Here is a 13,584-nt window from a genome sequence, read left to right as displayed (position 1 = left end):
AGGAAGGCATCTGGTAGCTGGGAAGCCTCGGGTGCCAGGTCGCAAAAATGTTCCATCTGGAAATGAGACAAGGCATCCACAATGGCATTATTAAGGCCAGGAACAAACATAGCTAAGAATGAAATGTTACCTTGAAGGCATTCTAACTTGTTCCAATTTGGTTGACTGCTTGGCTATGATTCTTACCACTACCTGGTTGTCAGACCAGAAACAAACCCTGTTGTTCTTGAACTGATGGCCCAAGTGTGACTAAAATTGGGGGGCGGGGGGACTCAAGAAAAGTTAGATCATGTGTGACGTCTCCAGAATGCCCCAACGCTTGCCATGGATGGGCACACTACTGGCCCCTGAAGTAGACTCCAAAGCCACAGCGAACGGAGGCATCAGAGTGCACCTGCAGGTCCTCTTTTGTGATTAACAACTCCTGCCAAAATGAGCCCAAGTTATGATTATTGAGGAACGTCAACCATATCTTGAGATCCTCTCCTATGCTGCGTGTCATTCTAATATGATGGTGAGGAGCAACTCCCCCTGCTATGAGATGCACAAGAGAGGCACAGAAAGCTCTACCAGGCCAATGACCCAACATGTAAAATTGAGGTGCCCTAGAAGGGACTGCACCTGACACAGGGTGGTCTTTTTGAGAGAAATCATGGAATTTAACAAACACCTAAGAGTATCTAACTTAGCTTGTGGTAAACGAGATGTTTAGGCTCAATTCCCAAGTATGACAAATTGCTGGCCGGGCCCTCTATTTTTTCTGCTGCTAAGGGTATGCCAAAATTGGTAGCAATTTTGATAAATGAGGCTAATGCCCCAGAGCAAGCATCTGAGTCCGGAGGACCCAGTATCTAGCAGTCATCCAAGTACTGAATAACATAGGGGCAGCCTGACTTTACCTTCATAGCCCACTCAACAAATGTGCTAAAAGTCTCAGAGTTGGCACACACTATGGAACTATCCATGGGCACGGCATTGTCAAAATACTACTGATCCTGAAACTTGAAACCCAGCAACCAGAAGTCATCCAGGTGAACCGGGAGTAGTCTGCGGAATGCAGATTCAATGTCACAATTTGCCAAGAGGGCTCCAGGGCCATACTCTTTAATTAATTTGATTGCATGATCCAATGATGCATATTTAACAGAACACTTCTCTTGCGAGATGATGTTGTTTACTGAACCACCTTTTGGGTAAGATAAGTTGTGAATCATGCGGAATTCACCCAGGACCTTTGGGGGGTATAATCCTGAGGAGTGACACTATAAATTTGTTAAAAGGCGGATTTGGAAACAGATCTGTGACCCTGCCAAGGTCACACTCCTTTTCAATCTTTTTCTGAGTGATGTCTAGCATTTCCCTCACTGACTTCTGATTTGGTGGGTTAGTCGTAATCAAAGTACCTTCGGCTGGGATATGAAAGCCTTCACAAAATCTCTCCTCCAGGTATTTCACCGCCTTCCTGTTGGGGTATACGCACAAGAGAGGTAACATAGCTGCAAGAGAGACTGGGGAGGGGGCTAGGGAGAAAAGCGTGTCGTTTTTGAGCAGATCCTTTTGCTGACTAGGAGCCCAAAGTACCAGCAGCCACTCTAAACTCCTTCTCTCCCGAGGTGAGTCCTGAGTTCCAGAAGCTATGAAAATAGGTCCTGGCATGAAAACATTTAGAACAGGGATGTGAACCACCACAGCACTCACGTTCATGAGGTCTCCGTGGCAACCAAAGGGGAGAAGCAATGGCCACTGAATGGCATGACTTCGGGAAGATGGCGAGGCTGCGCACCGGCCCACTAACCTCACCCACCACTGGGACCTGGTGAGCAGGCATTATGGATATGTCATTGGGATCTAAATATTCTGAGCAGGTATGAATAGTATCATATTTATTATTAACATTAGAAAGAGACCACACATTTATTTTATATCCCATTGTGGCGTTTGCCTCCTAGGATGGGTCAAGGAAAGGGTTAAAATGGGTGTGATGTGATTGGCCAGTGAGAATGCAAGGGGGGAGTAAAAGATAGAGTGGGAGATTTTGAAAGTCAGTTGAGGTTTGGGAGTTGGGAGTTGAGGTTTGTCAGAGGGTGGAATAGGCAGTGGGTTGGTAGAGTTGTATTGTGAGAGAGTGAGAGGAATTGTTAGGTTGAGTCAGATAGATAGTTGGGAATAATTCAGTTTGAAGTTGTTAGGAGCTAAGATTAGGAAACTGACAAGAGAAAAATAAACTGTAACCATACGCTTATTCCTGCATTTAAAAATAAATTTGATTATTTGTTTATGTTAATAACTGTCTGGACTCCGTGTGTCCCCATGAGAAGCGGGGTCGTGGCAGCGAAGAAAGCAACCGCAGTGGTGGCACAGGGTCAATAGACTGTGAAACGTCTGGGGGCCCTGTGTGATCGCCACACCCATGTATAGACTGGTCCAACCCTTTTTAACTGGTCCAACCCTCATGGGAGGGAGGATTTTTCATTGGGACCCAAACCCAGGCACTCCCACACACAATTTTTTAAGCAGGACACTCTTTGTATCCTCCTGATGTGTGGCATCCCTTAACAGCTCCTCTTCTCCCCTAATGTCTTTGCAGTGTGTCAGGCAAGCTGGGGAGCCATACACAGATTGGCCATGCCAACTGAGATCCCTTCACAAAGAGAAAGTGAGAGAAACCAAAACTGAGATTATTTCTTCCCTAGCTGGGACTTCATTCATTTCCTATGGGTCTCCTGAATTACTAAGGTTGTGTTTCCAGTAGATAGCTGGATGACAGCAATGAATATTATATGGTGGTGGTTCTTCCAAGTCATTGTTCAATTCCAACGTCTTTTTTCTTCTTTTTTTTCAGATCATAGAATCTCTTAGTTATGTTCAGTGTAAGACAATGTTGTATCTAGAATAGGATTGAAGGAGAAGAGAGGTGGGAGGTGAGAGTGGTGGAAACGGGGTGGTAAACTTGTATATTATTTTTACTTTTTTTTTTTCAAAATTGGTATATGATTTCCAGCAGTTTGTGCCAAAGTGATTCAGTAAACAGACCGGGCTATCAAATAATCCTTTAGCACTTAATACATTTTTGTGATACCAGAATGATAATGTTTGGTTTAGGGTCTTTATTTTCCCTTATTTTAAAGCATTTGTGTAAATCTTGAAAATTTTATCTTTTGTATTTAGAGCCCCATCACAATCCGAGGTCCTAAACTGAAGCTTATTTAATTTGTGCATAAGTACAGACTTGTATGTTGGTGAAACAGGATAGTTGACAATTAGATATATAATAATGACTTATTGCATTAATAGCCCAGCTTTCCTCTCTGAGGATCTCAAGGTAGCATACACTGTTTTCTCCCCCCCCATCTTATTCAATCCCCACAACAACCCTATGAAGTAGGTCAATCTGGGAGGCAGTCACTGGCCCAAGGTCACTACTGCACCAGCACTGGCTATATATAAGAGGAGGAGAGGAGATAGTAACAAAAGAGCAACTATAGAAACCAAACAGTTGGAGAACACGTGTTCCTCTCTTTCTCCTTTTCCCACCTCTTATATTTTTTCCTAAAGGATGCCTATTGGCCCGGCTTTCTGTTTTAAACCAGGTCTGGAGTTTGGGGATCATATCATGTCTACTGAGGTGCAATTGGTGATGTAATGGTTTGACCTTCCCCAGAACCTTGGAAGCTAATGGAGGGTGTGGAGATGGGGATTCTTGTCTCTTGAAAAAGAACAGTCTGTTTCTGAGCTTATGAAGGGCACAGTGTACAACAGTTAAACACTTAAGTGCCATCCATTAAATTTGTAATAATCTCTAGTGGCCAGAGATCCAAGAAATGAATTTTCTGCAATACTCTCTGTTCTTAACACATTGTGATAGGTTAGTGGAAAGCTCTCCAAAGAGCAGACCACAAAGATTAAAATAGATAGGGATGTTTCCAAAATGATCCCAGTTTCTCCTCATGTTGTGGAGTTTTGAATTACCTAGACTTGTTTCCAAAGTGGAAATGATGCATTAAGCAAACCTCCATTTCATTTTTTTAAAATAAAAAACTACAAATTTGGTACAGCTGCATTGGGGAACTGGTGGTTCTCCTGATGTTGCTGGACTATAAGTCCCACAGTTCCTGACCAATGACAATGCTGGTTTAGGCTGATGGTACCTGTAGTCAAATAATGTTGATGTGAGACCAATTTTCTGCATCTTTCAGTTCATTTGTGTTGGTTTATTTCACACACTGCTCCACTACTGTATCAATCTTATTGCATCAAATGATGAAACATGTCCCCTACCAAATCAAGCAACATGATGGTATGTGCATCAATAACATTTGCACACATTTTTTTATTCAGTATGTGAATCAGTAAAACAGGAATGGGGAACTTGTGGCAGTCCAGCTGCTGGACTCCAGCTCCCATCATCCCCAACCAGTATGATTAATGGTCAGAGATGAAGACCAACATCTAGCAACATCTTGAAGGTGACAGGCTACCCACTCCTGTACTAAAACACTGTACAAAATGAATCTTGATGAATGATTACCTGTGTGTGTGTGTGTGTGTGTGTTTTATTCAGCAAACTAGTAATGTAGGTGTATGTAAATGAGGAGGGAATGATGCAGTGGAATGGAAAACTGTGCATGTGCCAAGTCTGGAATTAATCTTAGAAATTCTCCTATCTGAACTGGAATTTAAGAGGAGAGGAACCCCAGAAGAATAATCAAGGAAAGGAATGGGAGAAACCCACTGGTCCATTGAATTACAAATAAAGCCCCCTGCACCCCCAAGTTTACTGCTCCCTGTACCGACTATATATAGACACAGATCGCTATGGGTTTGGTTGGATTACCCAGAGGGATCTGGCAAGAAGGAGAGTCAGAATTTGTGTTTCCTACAAAGGTCTGAGACCTACCTGACCTTGCTTCTGGAAATGTCCAGGTTTTGGGCGTTTCTTTTGGGCTTGGGCTTGGGCTGCTCATGTGCCAATGTGCCAACCAACATCTCCTTTGGCACCTGAGAAAGGTCTCAGACAAAAACCCACCTGGGCTGAGAAACAGTTCACTCTTCTGGCTCAATTCTTGCTTCCATTGTCTCAGCCTCTCCTAAATTAAAAACACACCTTAAAAAAGAGACAATGCATGCACCGTATTTTTCGCTCTATAAGACGCACCAGACCATAAGACGCACCTAATTTTTGGAGGAAGAAAATAATAAAAAAAATATTCTGAATCTCAGAAGCCAGAACAACAAGAGGGATCGCTGCGCAGCGAAAGCAGCGATCCCTCTTGCTGTTCTGGCTTCTGTGATAGCTGCGCAGCCTGCATTCGCTCCATAAGACGCACACACATTTCCCTTTACTTTTTAGGAGGGAAAAAGTGAGTCTTATAGAGCAAAAAATACAGTACTTTTGTAAACCAAGAAAATCTTTAATAAAATTTTATTTATTTATTTATTTATTTATTTGGTTATTTTAAAAGGGCAAGGAAAAACCCCATCAGATGTTCCTTCTAATAAAGCATTGGAAAATGAATCAGAAAATAAAGAACCAGTCATTGTAATATAAAGAAAAAGTGTGCACATTTCTCCATGTGTCAGGTTTGGACACTTACTTGTCTACTTATTCAAAACAGGGGAGGTGCAAAGTGAGTCTCTCTCTGACAAAGTGTAGCAGTTGGCAGGGCTGTCTTAACCATATCCGACGCCGTGGTGCAAAGCTCCCTCCGGCACACACCCACACACACACACACACACACCCATTTCCCAGAGTGTTCTAGGGAGGACGGTGCTGCCGGTGGGGCTGGAGGAGGCAGGCAGTGGCTAGAGGGCGGCTCCTCCAGCAGGGAAGAGGCAGAGGCTGGACGCGGCTCCTCCCAGCTCAGCTGGCCACTTCGTGCCGTGGTGGCAATGGCAGACAGAGGCTCTGGGTGCAGCGCTGCTTTGGCGCGGCATGGCGGAGGTGGGCGAGGGCGGTGAGCTGATGCCGGGAGGTGCTGTGTCCAGCCTCTGCCTCTTCCCTGGCACCCTCCAGAACTTGGCACCCTGGCACCCCGCACCACTATCCTCTATGGGTAAGACTCCCCTGACAGTTGGAAATGTAGATAAGAATAGCTGGTGAGGGTGAAGAACATTGTTTACACTCTTTTTTCAAACCCCCTTTTAGATGTGGCAGTCATTCTGTGTTATACTATGTACCCGAGAGCAGCCACTTTGTGACTGGCACCCACAGCACTTCCACAACATTCCAAATGTTCCCAATGGCCTCAAAAAATTGGCAACTCCTGCTCCCTCCCCCTGATATAGCTCCACAGACAAGTATCATGGCATGTGTCTTCTGCTTTTCCAAGGAAGCAACAAAGGAGGCCCGCCCACCTGAGAAATGTATGATCCTGAAAAGAGCCTGCAGACGCTTTGTGTTTTATGACTTCATTGTAGTGCTGTTGTAATGCCAGATGACACTGATTCACAGTGAACCAGTAAATGAATAAGTAAAGTATTTTGTAAATGTAATGAAGTCCTAAGAAATACGAGATCTTACTGAAGTGAGTTGACTGTTAAATCTGTGTCGGTAAGCTGTCTTCTTCTGCCAGAATCTTGGGGGATAATAGTTATTAGACTGGCAGACTGACAAAGTGGAGAGGAGTCAAAATCTATTACTCAGGTTCTGATTGCTTCTAGATGGGCAACTAGAGGATGTGGGGGGCTGGGAAGTACCCCTATAAATTCTATGTCACTATAAACACTGCAGCTCTGCTGATGCAACAGATGGAGGTCTTCCAATGGGGCACTTTAGTTGGTCCCCCCCATGCCCCCTGAGGTGCAGATGGCCTGTACCAGAACCCAATCCTTTTGCGTGGCTGGCCCTGTGGAACTCCTAGCCAACAGAGGTTCAGCCGGAGCCTATCCCTGCTTCTTCTTAGTCATCTTCTTAAAATGATATTGTTCAGACAGGCCTTTCAAACCTGAGATTATTTGATAACCATTTCGTATTGGTGTGTTTGGTGTACTTTTTGTAACAGTGTGTTTTTAGACTGCATACTGCCTTGTGATATTTCATATGAAAGTATAGTTTACAAATATATAAATAAATATAAAGGAATTCTGGCGGGTTGGAGGCACCCCTGAACAGATTTTGGCAGAGACACTGGGGGTGGGGAGGAAATGTGTCAGTGAAACTATGCGCATGGGGCACTGGATATATAGCCCATTGTTTTGTGCGCCCATGCACAAGCTGACAGTGTATGGGGAAATTAATAGAGGTAATGGGGTTTAGAGAGAATTTGAGTAAAGGAATTAAGGCAATATATTTGGAACAATTTGCAAATGTTATAGTAAATGATAATCTTACTGAAAAGTGTTCAGTTTTGAAAGATGCAATACAAGGTTGCCCATTATCGCAATTGTTGTTTATATTGGTATTAGATGTATTGACAAGACGAATAAGAGAGAATTGTAAGAAAAACACTGGGGCCTAATTTGAATAGTAGAGTGCCTGGTATCTGGTGGGCGGGGCTTGTGTGCTTTGCTCCAGAATCAGCCCCTCTCTTCAGGGTGTGTTCAGTTGAGAGTGTCAGTTATGAGGGACAAACTGCCTCTTCTTGTTTCTTGCCTCAGACTTGCCTCATGCTATATTTAGCTCCTCATATCATGTTATTTTGTTGTAGTTTTCTTTATTACTAAAGCTTAGTTTACATTTACATGAGTGACTTATTTTTCTCAAAGAGAAAGAAACTGCTGAGGAAAGGTGTGGAATGTCCTAAACTGCACGACTGAGGTGATATACCCAGTTTGCCAGGAGGATTGATTTTGTTAATCATCCCCGCTGCACAACAATTGAGTTATGGGCCCCGTCTGGCAGAGAGAAAAGAAATTATGGCCACGTATATAAAAGCTGTGGAAGCCCTAGAGCCTGCTGTGCCTGTTCTCACTTCAAGTAAGTATCCTTTATGGAAATCTAGAATAGAGAATGAGCTGGTGGTGAAGGATTTGCGGGAAACAATTGAAAAATCTGCACCAGCAGAAGAGGCAGAGAAAGTGAAGTGGGAAAAGCTGGACAGAAACGCTAGGGCAGACAGTTCAACTCATGTGAGTGACTTACACCACATAAGCAATCTTAAGATTGCCATGGAGTTGTGGCAAGGTCTGAAAGAGTTGTATGAGAGGAACACTCTGAATAAGAGACTGTATTTATCAAGAAAGCTGTTTAGTATTAAATTGAAAGAAAATGGAGATTTAGAAAAGTCAAGTGATAGAGTTGATGGATCATTTAAATACTATAGGCAAGAAATTTGAAGAAGAGGACAAAGTGATTTTAATTCTGCAAGTCTGCCTGAAAGTTACAATTCTTTGATATATGCACTAGAGACTAAAGATAAACTTGGCATAAAAGTACGTTGTATCAAGACGTAAAGAGGAGGCTGCTAAGAGAGCAGAAAAGGCAGCAGAGGGTGAAACGCAAGTATTTGCTGTACAAAAGATTGGTAAGTATAATTTTAAAAATAAAAGTGCTTTTCAAGGCACAGACAAAAAAGAAACAACTGGATGCTTCTCATGTGAGAAAATGGGACATTTTGCACAGAATTGTACAAAACAAAGTGGCACTAATAAAGATAGGTTCCAGGGTGGTACTATCAGAACTATCTAGCAATCTCAGGCTATAGGAAAACAGATGCTATTAACAGTAACTCCTCTAGTTGGTTAATTGATTCAGTATCTTCATTGTACATGACGTGTGATGCTAATTTTTTCAGAGGGTTAAATGAAAACGCATCAGAGACAGTTACAGTTGCAAATGGCCACAAAATTTCTGTGCAAGGAAAAGGAGCAGGTTCGGATAAGTGTGTTGAAGGCAGAAAAACTGTTTGTAATGAAGTGAGAGATGTAGTTTACTTGCCAGAATTAACAGACAGTTTGCTGACAGTGTCAACTCTGACCAAGCATGGTTTTGATGGAAATTTTAATCACAACAGATGTGCAATTACCAAAGATGGAGTTCTGTATGCACAATATTTTGAAAAGAATGGAATCTTTGTGCTAGATATAGGTCAAGAAAGGGTGAATATGGTCAAAAAGAATTCAAGTGCAACCTGTATTCCTCAATGGCAGAAAATGCTGGGACATAGAAACTTCAGGATTATTGGAGACCTGCCAAAGAAAGGTTTGGTGAGAGGAATGGAAATTAAACCTTGTAAAGTTGACCTGAATTAGTGAAGTATGTGAAAGTTGTTTGCTGGAGAACAATACCTTCTTTCCCCAAGCAAAACTAGAGAAGCTCAACAGAGCCTTTGCAACTTATTCATACTGATATATATATATATATATCTGGTCCAATTCAACCAATGTCTCATGGGAAAAATAAGTATATCTTAACATTTATTGACGATTATTCCAGATACTACACAACTTATCTTTTAAAGGACAAATCAGAAACTGTAGAAAAATTGAAGATGCTTGTTGCAAGCGTTAAAAATCAATTCAGAAGGAAGCCACAAGCAATACTTTCAGACAGCAGTGATGTTAAACATTTGCACACTACCCCATTTACCCCAGAACAAAGTGGAATAGCAGAGAGAAAGAATTGCTCTCTGATGGAGATGGTCAGATGTATGCAGAACAGACTGCCAACAAAAGCTGCAAATAAAGCAGCATTTGAACTTTGGTTTGGAAGAGTACCGAACATCAGTCACATTAGAGTCTTTGGAACAAAAGCTTTTGCATATGTGCCAGCACAAAGACATACCAAACTTAGCACCAGGACTGAGTTAGGAATATTTGTCGGCTTTGAGAAGGGGTGCAAAGGTTACATAATTCTTAATCCAAGGACAGGAGAAGTGAAAGTGAGTAGTGTATTTTAGAGAAGGAGAGCAATCTTGTGCATGTGTTCCTAATCAGAACAATTTTAAAGAGAAACAGACTAATGCTGATTTGGTAACTGAAGAGGTTCCAGTAAAACTGATCACAGAAGTTGAAAGAACAGAGAAAACTAGTCCAAGTAAGATACCGTACTTTACCAGGGGAAACAGAGTCAGGACAAGAAGCTGCGTGTGATGATATGGATGAACAATTAGAACCTTTAATCAGACACTCATCATGAGTTAATAAATGTGTGCCAGCAGAGCAACTATCATACATCACAAAAGCAGTGCCTGTGTCGACCACAGCAAACTATGGCAAGTTCTTAAAGAAATGGGAGTGCCTGATCACCTCATCTGTCTCCTGAGAAATCTCTATGTGGGACAAGAAGCTACACTGAGAACTGGATATGGAACAACTGGTTGGTTCAAAATTGGGAAAGGAGTACGACAAGGCTGTATATTGTCTCCCTGCATATTTAACTTATATGCAGAATTCATCATGCGAAAGGCTGGGCTGGATGAATCCCTAGCCGGAATTAAGATTACTGGAAGAAATATCAACAACCTCAGATATGCAGATGACACAACCTTGATGGCAGAAAGTGAGGAGGAATTAAAGAACCTTTTATTGAGGGTGAAAGAGGAGAGCGCAAAATATGGTCTGAAGCTCAACATCAAAAAAACGAAGATCATGGCCACTGGTCCCATCACCTCCTGGCAAATAGAAGGGGAAGAAATGGAGGCAGTGAGAGATTTTACTTTCTTGGGCTCCATGATCACTGCAGATGGTGACAGCAGTCACAAAATTAAGAGACGCCTGCTTCTTGGGAGAAAAGCAATGACAAACCTAGACAGCATCTTAAAAAGTAGAGACATCACCTTGCCAACAAAGGTCCGTATAGTAAAAGCTATGGTTTTTCCAGTAGTGATGTATGGAAGTGAGAGCTGGACCATAAAGAAGGCTGATCGCCGAAGAACTGATGCTTTTGAATTATGGTGCTGGAGGAGACTCTTGAGAGTCCCATGGACTGCAAGAAGATCAAACGTATCCATTCTTAAGGAAATCAGCCCTGAGTGCTCACTGGAAGGACAGATCGTGAAGCTGAGGCTCCAATACTTTGGCCACCTCATGAGAAGAGAAGACTCCCTGGAAAAGACCCTGATGTTGGGAAAGATGGAGGGCACAAGGAGAAGGGGACGACAGAGGACGAGATGGTTGCATAGTGTCTTCGAAGCTACCAGCATGAGTTTAACCAAACTGCAGGAGACAGTGGAAGACAGAAGTGCCTGGCGTGCTCTGGTCCATGGGGTCACGAAGAGTCGGACATGACTAAACGACTAAACAACAACAACAACAATGGTGAACCTGACACATGGAAAGAAATTGACAAACTTCCTGCAGAAGAAGCTGATAAGTTGATAGAAGCAGACAAGGAAGAAATTGAGCGTTGAATAAAACAACACTTGGACACTTACTAAATTGCCAAAGGGTAAAAAGGCTATAGGGTGCAAATGGGTGTTTAAGGAAAAGTTAAATGAGAATGGAAATGTACAAAGTATAAAGCAAGGCTAGTAGCAAAGGATAGACACAAAAATATGTTGAAGATTATGATGAGACATTCACGCCTGTAGTTAAATATAGTACAGTTAGAATTTTACTTAGTGTTGCAGCATCCAAGCAACTTGTGTTGAACAACTGGATGTAAAGTCTGCTTTCTTAAATTGGGAAATTGAAGAGGAATTGTATATGATTCAGCCAGAAAGATTTGAAAGGGATGAAGGGCTGGTTTGTAAACTGCGGAAGGGAATGTATGGTTTAAAAAAGGCTGAGAGAGCATGGAATGAAAAGTTAAATAATCTGCTTTTAAAATGAGGTTTTTTAGAAATTAAAGTAGATCCATGTCTCTATACAAGACAATGAATTGAAAAAAGAATTATTTTGCTTGTATATTTAGATGATATAATTTTGGTTACTGAAAACAAACAAGAATATACAAGAATTGAACTTCTGGCTTTTTCTACTAAGAGCAACACCCAGATGCGCAGATGTGAGTTGTGTTCCCTTCTGGGTGCGAATGGGGCTCCAGAATGGATCCCGTTCGCATCCAGAGGTACCACTGTAGAAATTAAAAGACTAGGAAACGTATCTTATTTTGGGGGCATGCAAGAAGAGAGTGAGTAAGATCGTAGTTTTCTTCTTAATCAAAGGCAGAAAATAATTGACTTAATATAATTTTTCGGTTTGAAAGAAGAACATTCTGTGGCAACTCCAATGTACTAATTTTCTTTCCGGAGAGGTTGAGTGTGAATATTTATGTAATAATGAATTGTGCAGAACTGTAATAGGTAAATTATTTGTAGCTACTACAAGTAGGCTTGATATTGCCTCAGCAATGGGTATACTATGCAGAAAGGTGAGTTCACCTACCCAAAGAGACTGGACTGCATTGAAAAGTAAGATATTTAAAGGGAAAGGTTGATCTTAAATTAAAACTGTCAGCTGCAAAGGATCCCAAATTAGTGGGATACTCAGATGCAGACTGGGTTGGAGACAGAGAATGAAGCTGTAAGTTAGGCAAGTCATAAACAAAGTTCAGTAGCTCACTCTTCAACAAAGCAGGGTATGTTTCTGCTGCAGAAGTGTGCAAAGAAGCACAATGGCTTAACCAAATTTTAGAGGATTTGGGAATGCCAGATTCTAAGCCCATTAAGCTGATGGAAGACAATCAGATTTATCTGAAATCGGTGCAATCAGAGAAGATAAATTGATGTACCAAACATATAGACATAAAATGTCATGCAATAAGAGATTTGAGCCAGAAGGGATTTATAGAAATGCAATATTGTCCAACAATAGAAATGACAGCTGACATTTTAACAAAGCCTTTGTCTAAAGAAAGTTTGGAAAAATTACGTGCTAAATTAAATATGATTAATTCAAATTAGGCTCAGGGAGAGGGGGATTGTGAGAAAAACACTGGGGCCCAATTTGATCAGTAGAATGTTTGGTATCTGGTGGGCGGGGCTTGTGTGTTCTGCTCTGGAATCAGCCCCTCCCTTCAGGGTGTGTTCAATTAAGAGTGTCAGTTATGAGGGACCAACTGCCTCTTCTTGTTTCTTGCCTCAGACTTGCCTCATGTTGCATTTAGCTTCTCTCATGTTATTTTGTTGTAGCTTTATTTTTTATTAAAACTTAGTTTAAGGGAGCCACTTATTTTTCTCAAAGAAAGAGAAACTCTGCTGAAGAAAGGTGTGGAATATCCTAAACGTAGGTGAGTGAACGGATATTCCCAGTTTGCCAGAAGGATTGATTTTGTTAATCATCCCCACACCTCCACAACAAGAATAAAGCGGTACAATGAATCCAATTGAGGCAACAAAGTTATAAACTGAAGGCATTTGCAGACGATGTTGTATCAATGTTAGGGAACCCAGGGGAAAATGTACCAAATATCAGGTTGCCATATTTCAAAAAGTGAAAATCTGGATACTATATATATATATAAGCTTTTTTGACAAAATCACAAAAAAGTCATTTTTGAGCTATGTTTTAGGAAAATCAGCAAAAACTACACAGCCGGCATGGGGTTGCCATATATCTGTATTATTCTGGTCAGTATTCCAGGTATGTCCGGGAAATTCCAGCCATATGGTAACTCTAAGCAAAGGTGTTGGAAATGATAAAACAATATGGGGACTTGGCAGGTTTTTATGTAAATTAGAATAAAACTAAAATGTTAGCTAAGAA

At 41.6% G+C, this 13,584-nt stretch overlaps 2 long non-coding RNA genes across 7 annotated transcripts in view; one reads left to right on the top strand and one right to left on the bottom strand.

Moving 5' to 3' along the window:
* Nucleotides 1-1,294: 1,294 nt before the first annotated feature.
* Nucleotides 1,295-6,943, bottom strand: LOC310754954. 2 transcript variants are annotated; one of them, XR_014544103.1, is made up of 3 exons: nt 6,355-6,943; nt 5,027-5,104; nt 1,295-1,462 (listed from the first exon to the last, which is right to left on the bottom strand). It is a non-coding gene; the product is annotated as an uncharacterized lncRNA (long non-coding RNA). The 2 variants fall into 2 exon arrangements; XR_014544104.1 differs by lacking the exon at nt 1,295-1,462 and adding an exon at nt 2,825-2,887.
* Nucleotides 6,944-10,767: 3,824 nt separating this feature from the next.
* Nucleotides 10,768-13,584, top strand: part of LOC310754933 — a 242,066-nt gene continuing 239,249 nt past the window's right edge. For 4 of the 5 annotated variants that reach the window (XR_014544075.1, XR_014544077.1, XR_014544078.1 and 1 more), the window contains exon 1: nt 10,768-13,108. This is a non-coding gene — a long non-coding RNA (uncharacterized lncRNA). The remainder of the gene's footprint in view (nt 13,109-13,584) is intronic. The other variant, XR_014544076.1, reaches the window with a different exon arrangement.

The sequence above is a fragment of the Podarcis filfolensis genome (genome assembly GCF_964270895.1).
Source record: "Podarcis filfolensis genome assembly, chromosome: Z".
In the NCBI taxonomy this organism is placed as follows: Eukaryota; Metazoa; Chordata; class Lepidosauria; order Squamata; family Lacertidae; genus Podarcis; species Podarcis filfolensis.
The sequence above is the reverse complement of the archived record's forward strand: the minus strand, read 5'-3'. Positions and strand labels throughout refer to the sequence as shown.